General features: G+C 49.5%; 1 non-coding gene and 1 pseudogene across 1 annotated transcript; one reads left to right on the top strand and one right to left on the bottom strand.

Moving 5' to 3' along the window:
* Positions 1-2,271: 2,271 nt before the first annotated feature.
* On the top strand, positions 2,272-8,745 carry LOC124689631 (annotated as a pseudogene).
* Positions 6,791-6,929, bottom strand: LOC124693882. The gene has a single exon (XR_007000328.1). It is a non-coding gene; the product is annotated as a small nucleolar RNA Z247 (small nucleolar RNA).
* Positions 8,746-13,790: the final 5,045 nt, after the last annotated feature.

Here is a 13,790-nt window from a genome sequence, read left to right as displayed (position 1 = left end):
CGGGGCGCGGCGGCGTCGGCCTCTGCATTGAAGACCTCCTCCTTTTCCTCCTCATCCTCCGCCTCGTCATCTTTCTCTTCATCCTCCGCCTCCTCCTTTTAATAGAAAGGACTCTACTAATTTTTTGCAGGTTATCCACACTATGGTCCACTGGATCCAGCTTTGACGTTTCTTGCTCCAGGAGGATCAATGGGAGTGCATGGTTTCTGGATGCAACCGCCTTCGAATGGTTGCCCAGGATATTTTCTACCATGCTACTTGGCGGCCTGTTAAGAGATTACAAGATGCTTAGAGTACTTTGTAGTCTTTTTTTGTTTTGCTGGTTGATTTTTGTATCGACCCTCATTGATCTTTGAGTTGTAAACTTTGAATATTTCGTTTATTAATAAAAGTCTGTGCAGAGGCTGGGGTATACCCCATTTCGAAAACACACACACTCTTCTTCCCTTGCATCCCTGGCGCCTCTGCCATTCGTCGTCATTCCGTCGAATAGGTTGCCGGCATCGGGCTCAATCTCGAGCATACCCCTCCTTTGCGGTTATGAGGACGTATGCCATGTGAAGAAAAGGCTTGTTTCTCCATCACGAACTTAATTGTTGTCGCCATTTGTCGGACATCGGGGAAAACATCGCATTTGGTTGGACCCACCGTTCGACATGTTGTCGGTGTAATGTGGTGAGAACCATGGCATCATAGTGGCGGCTTCGTGGAAGAAACCCAACATAGATGGGAAGGCGACACCTGACATGTATGTGGTGCCATTCGCCATACCACTCCATGGGCGTCCGCCGGTGGCACCGGTGCTCGTAGTCAGCATGGCAACGTGTGCCACATTGACAGTCGTGGTCTTCTTGACATTAGCCTTCCCGCATCGGCCTTTCCACGCCATCGTCTTGTACCGGTGGCGCACCATGCTATTTGTCTCAATCTTCTTGAGACCACGTCACTACCTTCACCTTCGCGGCGACGATTTGCATGGCTTGTTGAAGGGCGGCTTCGTGCCCTTCTTGCCGGCCGCCTTCTTCACCGTCTTCTTTCAATCTTTCGATGCTATGACTGCTACAACTCGGTACGCGATGGCGGCGACATCAAGGTTTGAGCGGGAAACAATACCGACGAATCCAGAGAAATAAGAAAGTCGGTGGAAGAAATGAAAGACAGTTGAGAACTGTAAGGTATATAAATCAGCCGTTCAATGGGTGGAACATCGAGACCTCTTTATGGAGGTCTCTACACGATTGGAGGATACGACGAGGGATATTTTTTCCAACATGGGTGGCAGCGTGACAACCGTCTAGGCCCCCCCGGATTAGACTTTATGTCCGTCTTGTATTCCCACACAGTTTTACTTCCGTACACTCTTCTTAGTTCGTGGTTGTAATAACTGTACTGTTACGGCTGTGTGCATCCTAGCTATGCAGAGGCCGGGTTATTTTGCTTCAAAAGTAATAAAGTGCCCTTTATCGAAAAAATATAAACCAGCCGTTGTGTCAATGACAGGCTCGCCAATCGGCACATCGCCATCGCGTTGCGTCTGACACGATTGCAAGGAGCCATATGCAGCGGAGGCGACCTCGAAGCGCCATACATGGTATTGAACCGTGCCGGACAGTAAAGTCCTTTGGAGCGCGGCTTTCCATTCGGAGCATCCCAAATCTGCTATGTGCGTGCTCAGTCAAGTCCTACTTCGTATTTATAGATATGAGTTGCAAGTTGAATTGTAACTATCTCTTTTAACTGTAAGTATAGTTGCAGCTGATTTTTTAGTTGCGAGTTGAAATGCAACTAAGAGAAATGGTTTAGCCGTTAAATTTAATTCGTGATTCTTGCTAGTCACGATTATAACATGGGTTTTAATGATAACATCATTTACTGAAAACGAAGTTAGTTGTCGCTCAAGATCTGGTCACACCTTTTTTTAGCATATCAGGCTGCACGGTGAGGAAGTAGCCGTCTCTGCAAACTACTAGCAACAGCAAGCAGCCCACTGTTTTTGGGCGCAACTGGTCAAGCCACTTAGCACATCCATCACGAGGAAATTAGTAACTCGCTACGTTACAAACCTTGGTCACCATAATTGTTTCATAGCAACCAAAAAAGGAAAAAAAATGCTGCATCAATCACTCGATCTTCTGCATTAAAAGCCGCATCTAAATCTCCTCCAGTCTCCCCGAGAAACAGTGTGTGCATTCACCACTGGATAAGCCGTCACTCTTCCTCCTCCGCTCCTCCAAGAGCTAGCACAGTTCTTCGGGAGAAAAGAGATACTCCATGGCTACTACTACCAGAGATGAGCCTCAGCCGCAGCAACCCCTGCACATCCTCTTCCTCCCGTACTTCGCCCGGGGCACCTCATTCCGGCGGCGGACATGGCGGCGCTATTCGCCGCCCGCGGCGCCGGTGCACCATCCTCACCACGCCTGTCAACGCCGACATCATCCGTCCAGCCGTCGACCGGGCCAACAACGCAAACCTCCATGGCAGCGACTCCTCCCCAGCCATACCAATCGACATCTCCGTCGTGCCTTTCCCCGACGTCGGGCTCCCTCCGGGCTTCGAGAACGTAAGGTACCTTACCCAGTCCCACGGACCAGAGTAATACGGCAAGTTCCTCCATGCCGGGCTTCTTCTCCAGGTGCCCTTCGACCGGTTCCTGGCCGATAGCCGGCCCCGCGTCGACGCCGTCGTGACCAACAGCTTCTTCACCTGGTCCCAAGACGCCGCCGTGTGGAAATTATGTATAGGATGATTTGAAGCGTGTCTTGGAACTCGGCCGCATTGCGTGTTATATAGGGGTCAAACGACCAGATAGATTTACATGGTTGTTACAGATTAGATTGATCAACAAGTAAAGATCTAGAACGGTTTATCTACACCGTTAAGATCACAACAGATTACAACAACTTATCTCTACGAAACGTACTAGAAGCTTCATGTTTAACATCCTCCCTCGATCTCAACGTGTACATGTTGAGATTGTTCTTGAATGCTTCTAGTTGTCGAACTTGCAGTGGTTTGGTAAACCCATCTGCAACTTGATCATTTGTTGGAATGAACCGAATTTCCAACAATCTCCGAGCCACTCGTTCTCTCACAAAGTGGAAATCAATTTCTATGTGTTTCATCCTTGCATGGAATACAGGATTAGCAGATAAATATGTTGCTCCAAGGTTATCACACCATAAGCAAGCAGTTTGTGGATGCTCTACTCCAAGCTCATTAAGAATAGACTCAACCCACATTACTTCAGCAGTAGCATTTGCCAATAATTTGTACTCTGCTTCAGTACTTGATCTAGAAACTGTGGCTTGCTTCCTGGCACTCCATGACACAAGATTGGAGCCAAAGAACACAGCAAACCCACCAGTCGACCTCCTCGTCATCAGGACAACCTGCCCAATCAGTATCAGAAAAAGCACTAACAAGTGAAGATGATGATCTACCAATCCTGAGACCAGTAGTGGCACTTCCTCTAAGATATCTCAATATTCTTTTCACTGCTGTCCAATGCAAGGTTGTAGGAGCATGTAAAAACTGACAAACTTTATTAACTGAAAAAGATATATCTGGCCTTGTCAGAGTTAAGTACTGCAAGGCTCCAACAATGCTCCTGTACCGTGTTGCATCTTCTGGATTCAGCAATTCTCCTTCATGCAAGGACAATTTCTCTGTCGTGGAGAGTGGTGTGCTTGAAATCTTGCAATCTGTCATACCCACACGAGACAGCAATTCCATAGCATATTTCCCTTGAGTTAACAAAATATCACTACCATCTTTCTTAACTTCAATTCCTAGAAAGTAGTGTAGATCACCCAAATCTTTAAGAGCAAAATCACTTCTTAGATCATTTAACAGTGTTGTAGTTGCTTCTTGAGAGGAACTCGCCACAATAATATCATCGACATAAATGAGCATAAAAATAGTCACCTTTCCCTTCCTATAGAAGAAGAGGGACGTGTCACCTTTTGAAGGGCTGAAACCAAGTTGTTGCAACTTCATGCTTAACCTTGAGTACCATGCTCTTGGTGCTTGTTTCAACCCATATAATGCCTTGTCTAGCCGACACACATGTTGTGGTCTAGCTTTGTCTTCATAACCCGGAGGTTGTCGCATATACACTTCTTCCTCAAGAACGCCATGAAGAAACGCATTCTGTACATCCAATTGGCGAAGGCACCATCCTCTGGAGACAGCAATAGACAAAACCAATCTGATAGTAGCTGCCTTAACTACTGGACTAAAAGTATCCTCGTAGTCTATGCCAAATCGTTGTTTAAAGCCTTTTGCTACTAATCTAGCTTTGTACCTATCTATAGTACCATCAGCTTTTCTTTTTATTTTATACACCCATTTACAATCAATGATATTCCTCCCTTGACTAGATGGAACTAGATGCCAAGTTTTGTTATTCATAAGTGCACTATACTCACTATCCATAGCATTTTTCCAATCATTATTTTGCAATGCTTCTCCCAAGTTCTCAGGTTCACCGGTTGAGGCAAAACCGCCATACCTGACCGTACCATACGTTGAAGCGGCCGAAAAACTCCGCTTTGTGAACGTGTGCGTGGCGCCCTCAGATTTGGAGCTGGCACAACAGAAGCTACACCTGGGGCAGCCACAGAGGATCTGCGGTCAGGCGAGTCAGCAGGAGCAGGCGCAGGCGAATCAGAGTCGGACGCAGGCGAATCTGCTGTCCCATCCTCCCTGTCGCCTGGCGCAGGTGGGCCACTGGGATCTGGTGACGTGGCGCGTTCTGGACCGCAGGGGGCGTGTGTCGAGCTCGTGGATCCTCGAGCTGCGGGAGGGGACGCGGTTTCGACCGGTTCGGTGCGCCGCGTGTCGCGCGCTGGTGGGGAGCGCGCAGACTCCGGTGTTGATTGCCCTGCAGGCGATCTCTCGTGATCGGGGCGGGCAGGAGAATCAGCCTGGGATCCCGTGCCTGTCTCCGTTGGCTGTAGATGCTGCATAAAATGACGCCTTGGAACAAAATTTGCACGGTTAGGGTCAGTAAAAATAGGACTATTAGCCTGGCTATCTGAGGGTTCCCTCGTGTGATATGAAGGATTCAACAATTCGGAGGGAAGCCGTAGAATTTTTGATCTCAATCTAGCACCGGCATTAGGATTTAATTTGGAGAAGGGAAAAATTGATTCATCAAAAACGACATCTCGGGAGATATAAATTCTGCCAGTAGAAATATCAAGACATTTAAATCCCTTGTGAAGATTACTGTAGCCCAAGAAGGCACGTTCTTTTGAACGAAATTCCAATTTCCTTGAATTGTATGGCCGAAGATTTGGCCAACATGATCATCCAAAAATTCGAAGGGAGTTATAATCTGGTTTGTCATGATACAAGCGATTCAAAGGAGTATCAAAGTTCTGAATTCTACTTGGCGTGCGATTTATAAGATAGGTGGCGGCTATGAATGCCTCATCCCAATATTTTAAGGGCATGGAGGCATGAGCAAGTAGAGAGAGACCTACTTCTACTATGTGACGATGTTTTCGTTCTGCCGAGCCATTTTGCTGATGTGCATAAGGGCATGACACATGATGAGAGATGCCGACTTGGTTAAAGAAGGAATTGAGTTTTTCATACTCTCCTCCCCAATCGGTTTGCATGGCTAGAATTTTTCTATTGAATTGTCTTTCGACAAGACTTTAAAATTCATGGAATTTTTGGAACACTTCAGATTTGTGTTTAATCAAATAGATCCAAACAAATTTACTGAAATCATCGATAAAACTGACATAGTATTTCTTTCGTCCAACAGACTCAAGGGCAGGACCCCAAACATCCGAAAACACTAGCTCTAAGGGAGCACTAGATTCACTAAATGACTTATGATAGGGTAGTTGGTGACTTTTGCCTTTCTCACAAGCATCACACACAGACTCTTCACTTGACTCACTTGAACAAGGAAGATTATTGCTACTGATAATTTTCTTGACTATGATCGATGACGGATGACCTAAACGAGAGTGCCATCTCTCCAGGGACGGTTTGATGGCGCTGAAGACATGCTTTCTTGAGCTGGATGGAGTGGACGAAAGAGGGTAGAGACCTCGTCTACCCGGACCTTGGAGGAGCGTTTTCCTGGTTTCCCGATCCTTTATGAAAAAAGAGTAAGGGTGAATTTCGACAAAGGCATTATTATCAGCAGCAAGGCGACTAGCAGACAGTAAACTCTTGCTAGCTTGAGGGACATGAAGGATGTTTTTGAGGTATAGATCACGACCAGAGGTACTAACAACAGAATGGCCAATGTGGCTAATGTCCATACCTGACCCGCTTGCAGTGTAGACTTGATCATTGTCGTTGTACTTGTCGCGGATGGTCAGCTTGTGGAGATCTCCAGTGATATGATCTGTTGCGCCAGAGTCAATGTGCCAATTGGACTGCCAATTGGTATCCACCCCGTATGGGGAAGTGGTTGCAGCTCCGGCGCTCTTCTCCTCAACGCCGACGAAGTCTGGGTTGTAGCGCTCCCAGCACTTGTGCGCCATGTGGCCAGTTTTGCCACACAGCTGACACTGGGGGCGTGGCCTGTTGCCACTGCCACCGTTGTTGTTGCTGCGGGTGTTCCCGTTGTAGTTGTTGTTGTAGTTGGAGCCGTTGCTGCCGTTGCCGTAGTTGTCGCGGCCTCCATTGCCACGACCTTGTGGAGGGGGTGGAGGTGCACCTCGACCACCGCCACCACGTCCAAAAACGCCTCCGCGTCCACCGCGAAAAGCAGTGTTGACGGAAGACTGGTTGCCTCCTCCATGGAGAAGGTCGATGCGCGTCTCGTAGCTGAGAAGCTGCGAGTACAGCTCCGCGACGGTGACAGGTTCGACGTGGGAGCACATGGCGGAGACGATGGAGTTGTAGTCCGAGTCGAGCCCGGCGAGGACGTAGGAGACGATGTCTTCCTCGTCCAGCCTTCTTGCTCGCAGCGGCCATCTCATCCGCCAGAGTTCGGATCTTGCCGAAGAATTCGGCAATGGTCATGTTGCCCTTCTGCAGATTGGCGAGGGCGATGCGCGTGTTGACGGTGCGGACGCGCGTCTGCGATGTGAACATGCCTTGGATGGCCGCCCACAACGTTGCCGAGGTAGTGTTGTTGACGACCTGTGTGGAGATCTCACGAGACAAGGTGGTCAGAAGAAAACACAGAAGTTGCTGGTCTTTTGCCAGCCACATACCATAGGCAGGGTTTGCCTCTTTCTCTGTTTTGTCGCCATGGGTGACCTCGATCTCCTTGGCAGGCAAAGCCTGCTCGGTGTCGAGGAAGGGCTCCATCTGAGCACCCCTGATGGCAGACATGACCTGAGCCTTCCATAGGTCATGGTTACTCTTGGTCAGCTTCTCGGTGATGTTGTGGCCGAAGTTGGTTCCGGCGGTGGGGTTGGTGGATGAGCTCACCATGGATGTCGAGAGGACAAGCTCTGATACCATGTGGAAATTATGTATAGGATGGTTTGAAGCGTGCCTTGAAACTCGGCCGCATTGCGTGTTATATAGGGGTCAAACGACCATATAGATTTACATAGTTGTTACAGATTAGATTGATCAACAAGTAAAGATCTAGAACGGTTTATCTACACCGTTAAGATCACAACAGATTACAACAACTTATCTCTACGAAACGTACTAGAAGCTTCATGTTTAACACGCCGCGGCGCACGGCGTCCCGCGGCTCGTGTTCCTCGGCATCAGCGTCTTTGCGCAGTGCTGCAGCGAAAGCACCCTGCGCAACAACCCGCTGGAGGCTTTTCCGGACGACGACGAGGATCCGGACGCCTTCGTTTTGCTGCCCGGGCTGCCGCACCGTGTGGAGCTGAGGAGGCGGCAGATTTTGGATCACGGGAAGAGGCCGTTGGAGTGGGAGTTCTACGAGAGCGCCAGCGCGGCGGACCAGAGGAGCTTCGGCGAGGTGTTCAACAGCTTCCACGAGCTCGAGCCGGACTACGTGGAGCACTTCCACGCCACGCTCGGCCGCCGCGCCTGGCTCGTCGGACCCGTCGCGCTCGCCACCGACAGCAGAGATGTGGCCGCGACAGGAGGCATTAGTACCGACGGCATCGCCGACAGCTGCCTCCGGTGGCTAGACGCGAAGCCGGCAGGCTCCGTGGTGTACGTCTCCTTCGGCACGTTGACCACTTTCTTGCCTGCCGAGCTGGTCGAGATCGTCAGAGTGGATGCCTCAAGGCTTCGCCGAGCTGTTGGCCCGTGGTGACCGTGGCTTCGTCATCCGAGGCTGGGCGCCGCAGACGCTCATCCTGAAACACTTGGCGCTAGGCGGCTTCGTCACCCACTGCGGGTGGAACTCGGTGCTGGAGGCGGTGAGCGCTGGCGTGCCAATGGTCACGTGGCCTCGGTACGGGGACCAGTTCCACAACGAGAAGCTTGTGGTGGAGGTGCTCAAGGTTGGCGTCAGCGTCGGCGCCAGGGACTCCGCGGCGGCCATTGATACCCATGAGGTGATCGGTGGCGAGGTGATCACTGCGTCCGTCAAGAGATTGATGGACGACAGTGAGGAGGGCAATGCTATGCGGAAGAAGGTTCAGGAGCTTCGTACAATGGCGACAAAGGCGTTGGAGAAGGGTGGATCTTCCTACAATGATGTTGGACGACTCATGGATGAGTTGATGGCTCGCCGGAGCTGTAACAGTGTAGAAGAAAACGTCCGGGCTAGCTGATGGATTCTGATCTCACGGTTCTGTTAAATTTTGTGTGTTTTCGTACCTTTGAACTTTTCGTTTCCGCCTGCGATCACTTACTAAAACGAGTATTGGAGCTGGCAATTGCAAAAAGAGTTCGCACAAAAGCGTATCCGGCGGACCAGAGCAACTCATTGAAAATAACAGCTCCCGTGTCGCTCCCGAGGGGGCGACCTAGGAGGAACCCTAGCGTCGCCAGCCTCAACCCCTCCTCCCCTGCCGCCGCTAGAGGTTCTACCCACTGGTAGAAGAAAGGCCTTCCGTCCAACCCCATTAGTCGCGAAAATGTAAGAACCGCGACCAATGGGGCCTTTAGTCGCGGCTCGGGTGGCGAACCGCGACCAAAGGCCTGGGCCCAGCGCGCTCGGTGGCCAGCTGGTCGACGGGAGGGGCTTTAGTCGCGGTTGGCCACCCGAGCCGCGACTAAAGGCCCTCAGGCCTGGCCCAAAGGTCCCCTATATATACCATTCAGCCCACAACACTTAGCCATTTGGTGCCACTTCTCTTCACAAACTTCACAAGGGGGTGTAGGGTTTGCTTTTGGCTCTTCTTATGCATACAAGGTGTTTGATGAAATGCCCCAAGAGCATGAAACAAACATGATATGAAGTGTCGGAGCCACACTTGATCGAGCTTCCTCATTTATTTTTTCCTCCTCGATCGGGGTTAGCAACTTGAACCTTTCATATATATGTGTCATTGATAAAATATGCATATGTGTGTAGTTCATTGTTTAATTTCTATTTAGTTTAACAAATGCATGATGGTTAATTATATTTTTGTATTAAAATAATGCAGATGAATCGGCAATGGATGTACGCTAACCGACTCTCCGGCGAGTTCACTACGGGTTTGAAAGATTTTCTCGTAGTGGCTAATGCGAACAAGCAGGGGGGTTTTGTTATCTGTCCATGTGTTGGCTGTAAGAATTAGAAGGGTTACTCTTCCTCAAGAGAAGTTCACATGCACCTGCTTCGGCACGGTTTCATGCCAAGCTATAATTGTTGGACCAAGCATGGAGAAAGAGGGGTTATAATGGAAGAAGATGAAGAAGGGGATGACATCGATGACAGCTATCTTGATCATTTTGGTGATACTTTCATGGATGATGCTGAAGGTGAGGAAGGTGAAGGGGAAGGTGAAGGGGAAGGTGATCAAGAAGAGGCATGTGATGAGCCCGCTGATGATCTTGGTCGGACCATTGCTGATGCACGGAGTCGCTGCGAAACTGAAAAGGAGAGGGAGAATTTGGATCGCCTGTTAGAGGATCACAAAAAGTCGTTGTACCCAGGATGCGATAATGGTCTGAAAAAGCTGGGCTGCACACTGGATTTGCTGAGATGGAAGGCACAGGAAGGTGTAGCTGACTCGAGATTTGAAAACTTGCTGAAAATGTTGAAGAATATGTTTCCAAAAAATAACGAGTTGCCCTCTAGTACGTACGAAGCAAAGAAGGTTGTCTGCCCTCTAGGTTTAGAGGTTCTGAAGATACATGCATGCATCAACGACTGCATCCTCTACGGCGGTGAATACGAGAATTTAAATGAATGCCCGGTATGCACTACATTGCGTTATAAGATCAGAGGCGATGACCCTGGTGACGATGTTGAGGGCGAGAAACCCAGGAAGAAGGTTCCCGCCAAGGTGATGTGGTATGCTCCTATAATACCACGGTTGAAACGTCTCGTTCGGGAACAAAGAGCATGCCAAGTTGTTGCGATGGCACAAAGAGGACCGTAAGTCGGACGGGGAGTTGAGACACCCCGCAGCTTGGAACGCAATGGAGAAAGATCGACAGAGAGTTTAAAGATTTTGCAGCCGACGCAAGGAACATAAGATTTGGTCTAAGTAGAGATGGCATGAATCCTTTTGGCGAGCGAGCTCTAGCCATAGCACCTGGCCCGTGACTCTATGCATCTACAACCTTCCTCCTTGGTTGTGCATGAAGCGGAAGTTCATTATGATGCCAGTGCTCATCCAAGGTCCGAAGCAACCCGGCAACGACATCGATGTGTACCTAAGGCCATTAGTTGATGAACTTTTACAGTTGTGGGGCAGACCTGGTGTCCGTGTGTGGGATGAACACAAAGAAGAGGAATTTGACCTACGAGCGTTGCCTTTCGTAACCATCAACGATTGGCCTGCTCTTAGTAACCTTTCGGGACAGTCAAATAAGGGATACAATGCATGCATGCACTGCATACATGAGGCTGAAAGTGTACATTTGCCAAATTGTAAGAAGAACGTGTACCTGGGGCATCGTCGATTTCTTCCGAAAATTCATCCAGTAAGAAAGCGCGGCAAGCATTACAACGGCAAGGCAGATCACCGGCCGAAGCTCGCGGAACGCACCGGTGCTGAGGTATTTGATATGGTCAACGATTTGAAAGTCATCTTTGGAAAGGGTCCCGGCGGACAATCAATTCCGAAGGGAGCCGACGGGCACGCACCCATGTGGAAGAAGAAATCTATATTCGGGAGCTAGAATATTGGAAAGTCCTAGATGTTCGCTCCGCAATCGACGTGATGCATGTTACGAAGAATATTTGCGTGAACCTGCTAAGCTTCTTGGGCGTGTATGGGAAGACAAATGATACAAAGGAAGCACGGCAGGACCAGCAACTTTTGAAAGACCCTGATGACCGGCATCCGGAATGGTTTCAAGGTCGTGCCAGCTACGCTCTGACCAAAGAAGGGAAGGTCATCTTTTTTGAATGCCTGAGCAGTATGAAGGTCCCGTCTGGATTCTCGTCCAATATAAAGGGAATAATAAACATGGCGGAGGAAAAGTTCCAAAACCTGAAGTCTCACGACTGCCACGTGATTATGACGCAATTGCTTCCGATTGCTTTGAGGGGCTCCTGCCGGAAAATGTTCGAGTAGCCATTGTGAAGCTATGTGCATTCCTCAATGCAATCTCTCGAAGGTAATCAATCCAGAAGTTCTACCACGGTTACGGAACAATGTGGTCCAATGTCTTGTCGGTTTCGAGTTGGTGTTCCCGCCATCCTTCTTCAATATTATGACGCACCTCCTGGTTCACCTAGTCGAAGAGATTTCCATTCTCGGTCCTGTATTTCTACACAATATGTTCCCCTTCGAGAGGTTCATGGGAGTATTAAAGAAATATGTTCGTAACCGTGCTAGGCCATAAGGAAGCATCGCCAAGGGCTATGGAAATGAGGAGGTAATTGAGTTTTGTGTTGACTTTGTTCCTGACCTTAAGCCGATTGGTCTTCCTCGATCGCGGCACGAGGGGAGACTAAGTGGAAAAGGCACGATCGGAAGGAAATCAACGATATGTATGGACGGCCATTCTCTGACTGAAGCACACCACACAGTTCTGACCAATTCCAGCTTGGTGGCTCTGTACTTTGAGAAACACAAGAATATTTTACGCTCGGACAACCCGGGGAAGCCTGAATCCTGGATTAGGAAGGCCCACATGGAGACTTTCGGCAGTTGGTTGAGAAAACATTTAATGAGTGACAATGTTGTTGTAGATCAGCTGTACATGTTGGCCAAGACACCATCTTCGACTATAACGACTTTCCAAGGGTACGAGATAAATGGGAATGCATTTTACACGATCGCCCAAGATAAAAAGAGCACCAACCAAAACAGTGGTGTCAGCTTTGATGCAACGAACCGAGAATGGGCAAAAGGTCACATATTATGGTTACATAGAGGAGATATGGGAACTTGACTATGGACCCTCCTTCAAGGTCCCTTTGTTCCGGTGCAAATGGTTCAAGCTAACAGGAGGTGGGGTAAAGGTGGACCAGCAATACGGAATGACAATGGTGGATTTCAACAATCTTGGTTACCTTGACGAACCATTCGTCCTAGCGAAAGATGTCGCTCAGGTTTTCTATGTCAAGGACATGAGTAGCAAACCGAGGAAACGGAAAGATAAGAAATCGATCAGTACATCATGCGATGATCCAACGCGCCACATTGTTCTTTCAGGGAAAAGAAACATCGTGGGAGTGGAGGACAAGACAAACATGTCAGAAGATTATAATATGTTTGGTGAAATTCCGCCCTTCAAAGTGAACACCGACCCAAGCATTAAGTTCAATGATGAGGATGCTCCATGGATACGGCGCAATCGTAAGCAAGCAGGGACACAAGGGAAGAAATGATGTGTAATAATTTATTGTACCAAACTTTGTTGAATGGATCATGTGAATTATATTGCCCGTGATGTGTTTGGTGTCCATTTTCAAATGATTCGATTGATTCGAGATAGCACTGATGATACATGAAATTTGGAGTGATTTAGTCATACTCCTGCCTAGGCGTATAATATGCATACTCGTAGTCTTCATAGTCGCCGCCGTTGTACTGGTAGTCGTCGCCTTCTAAGTTGCCGCCGTCGTCGTCGCTGCTGTCGTCGCTGTCGTCGGGGCGACGCTCGTGGCTCGAACTGAGGGTAGCGCAGGCGCGGGATATCGCCGGCCGTGATGTAGTCCATGACGCTCTGCAGAGTCCGGCCGTACCACCATAGCCGACGGCCGGCCTCGTGGAAGTTCCCAGGAGGCAGACCGTCCTCCTCGTACCTGGCGAGCGCCCTCTCACGCCGATTGATGAAGAAGGCGTCCCAAGTATGCTGGTTATCGGGATGCTAGCGGGGATTCATCCGCTGCTCCGGCGTGAGGTCGAGGTAGTAGTGGTTCGTGATGGCCGCCCGGCGCGCAGTACCCTGAGGGACGGGAGGGACCGGCACGCCGCCGGCGCTTAGGCTCCCGCCGGCGGGGACGCGGTAGCCCGGTGGGCAAGGGTAGTTGGAGGCGCAAAGCTCCTCCACCTGCTGGTAGGTTAGAGTGGGTGCGGTGGAAGCCATGAGAGAGTGATGAGAGATTGTAGAGATGTGATAATGCTGGCCAAGCCGGGCAACATATATGTAGTGAGAAATGGCGGGAAAAATGGGAGCGGGAAGACAGGAGGCGGGAAGAAAGTGGCGGGAACAAAGTGGCGGGAAAAAAGAGGCGGGAAGAAATTGGCGGGAAGAAAGAGGCGGGAAGAAAGAGGCGGGAAGAAATTGGCGGGAAGACAGAGGCGGGAAGAAAGAGGCGGGAA

This window comes from Lolium rigidum, chromosome 2 (genome assembly GCF_022539505.1).
Source record: "Lolium rigidum isolate FL_2022 chromosome 2, APGP_CSIRO_Lrig_0.1, whole genome shotgun sequence".
NCBI classification, from domain to species: Eukaryota; Viridiplantae; Streptophyta; class Magnoliopsida; order Poales; family Poaceae; genus Lolium; species Lolium rigidum.
The sequence above is the reverse complement of the archived record's forward strand: the minus strand, read 5'-3'. Positions and strand labels throughout refer to the sequence as shown.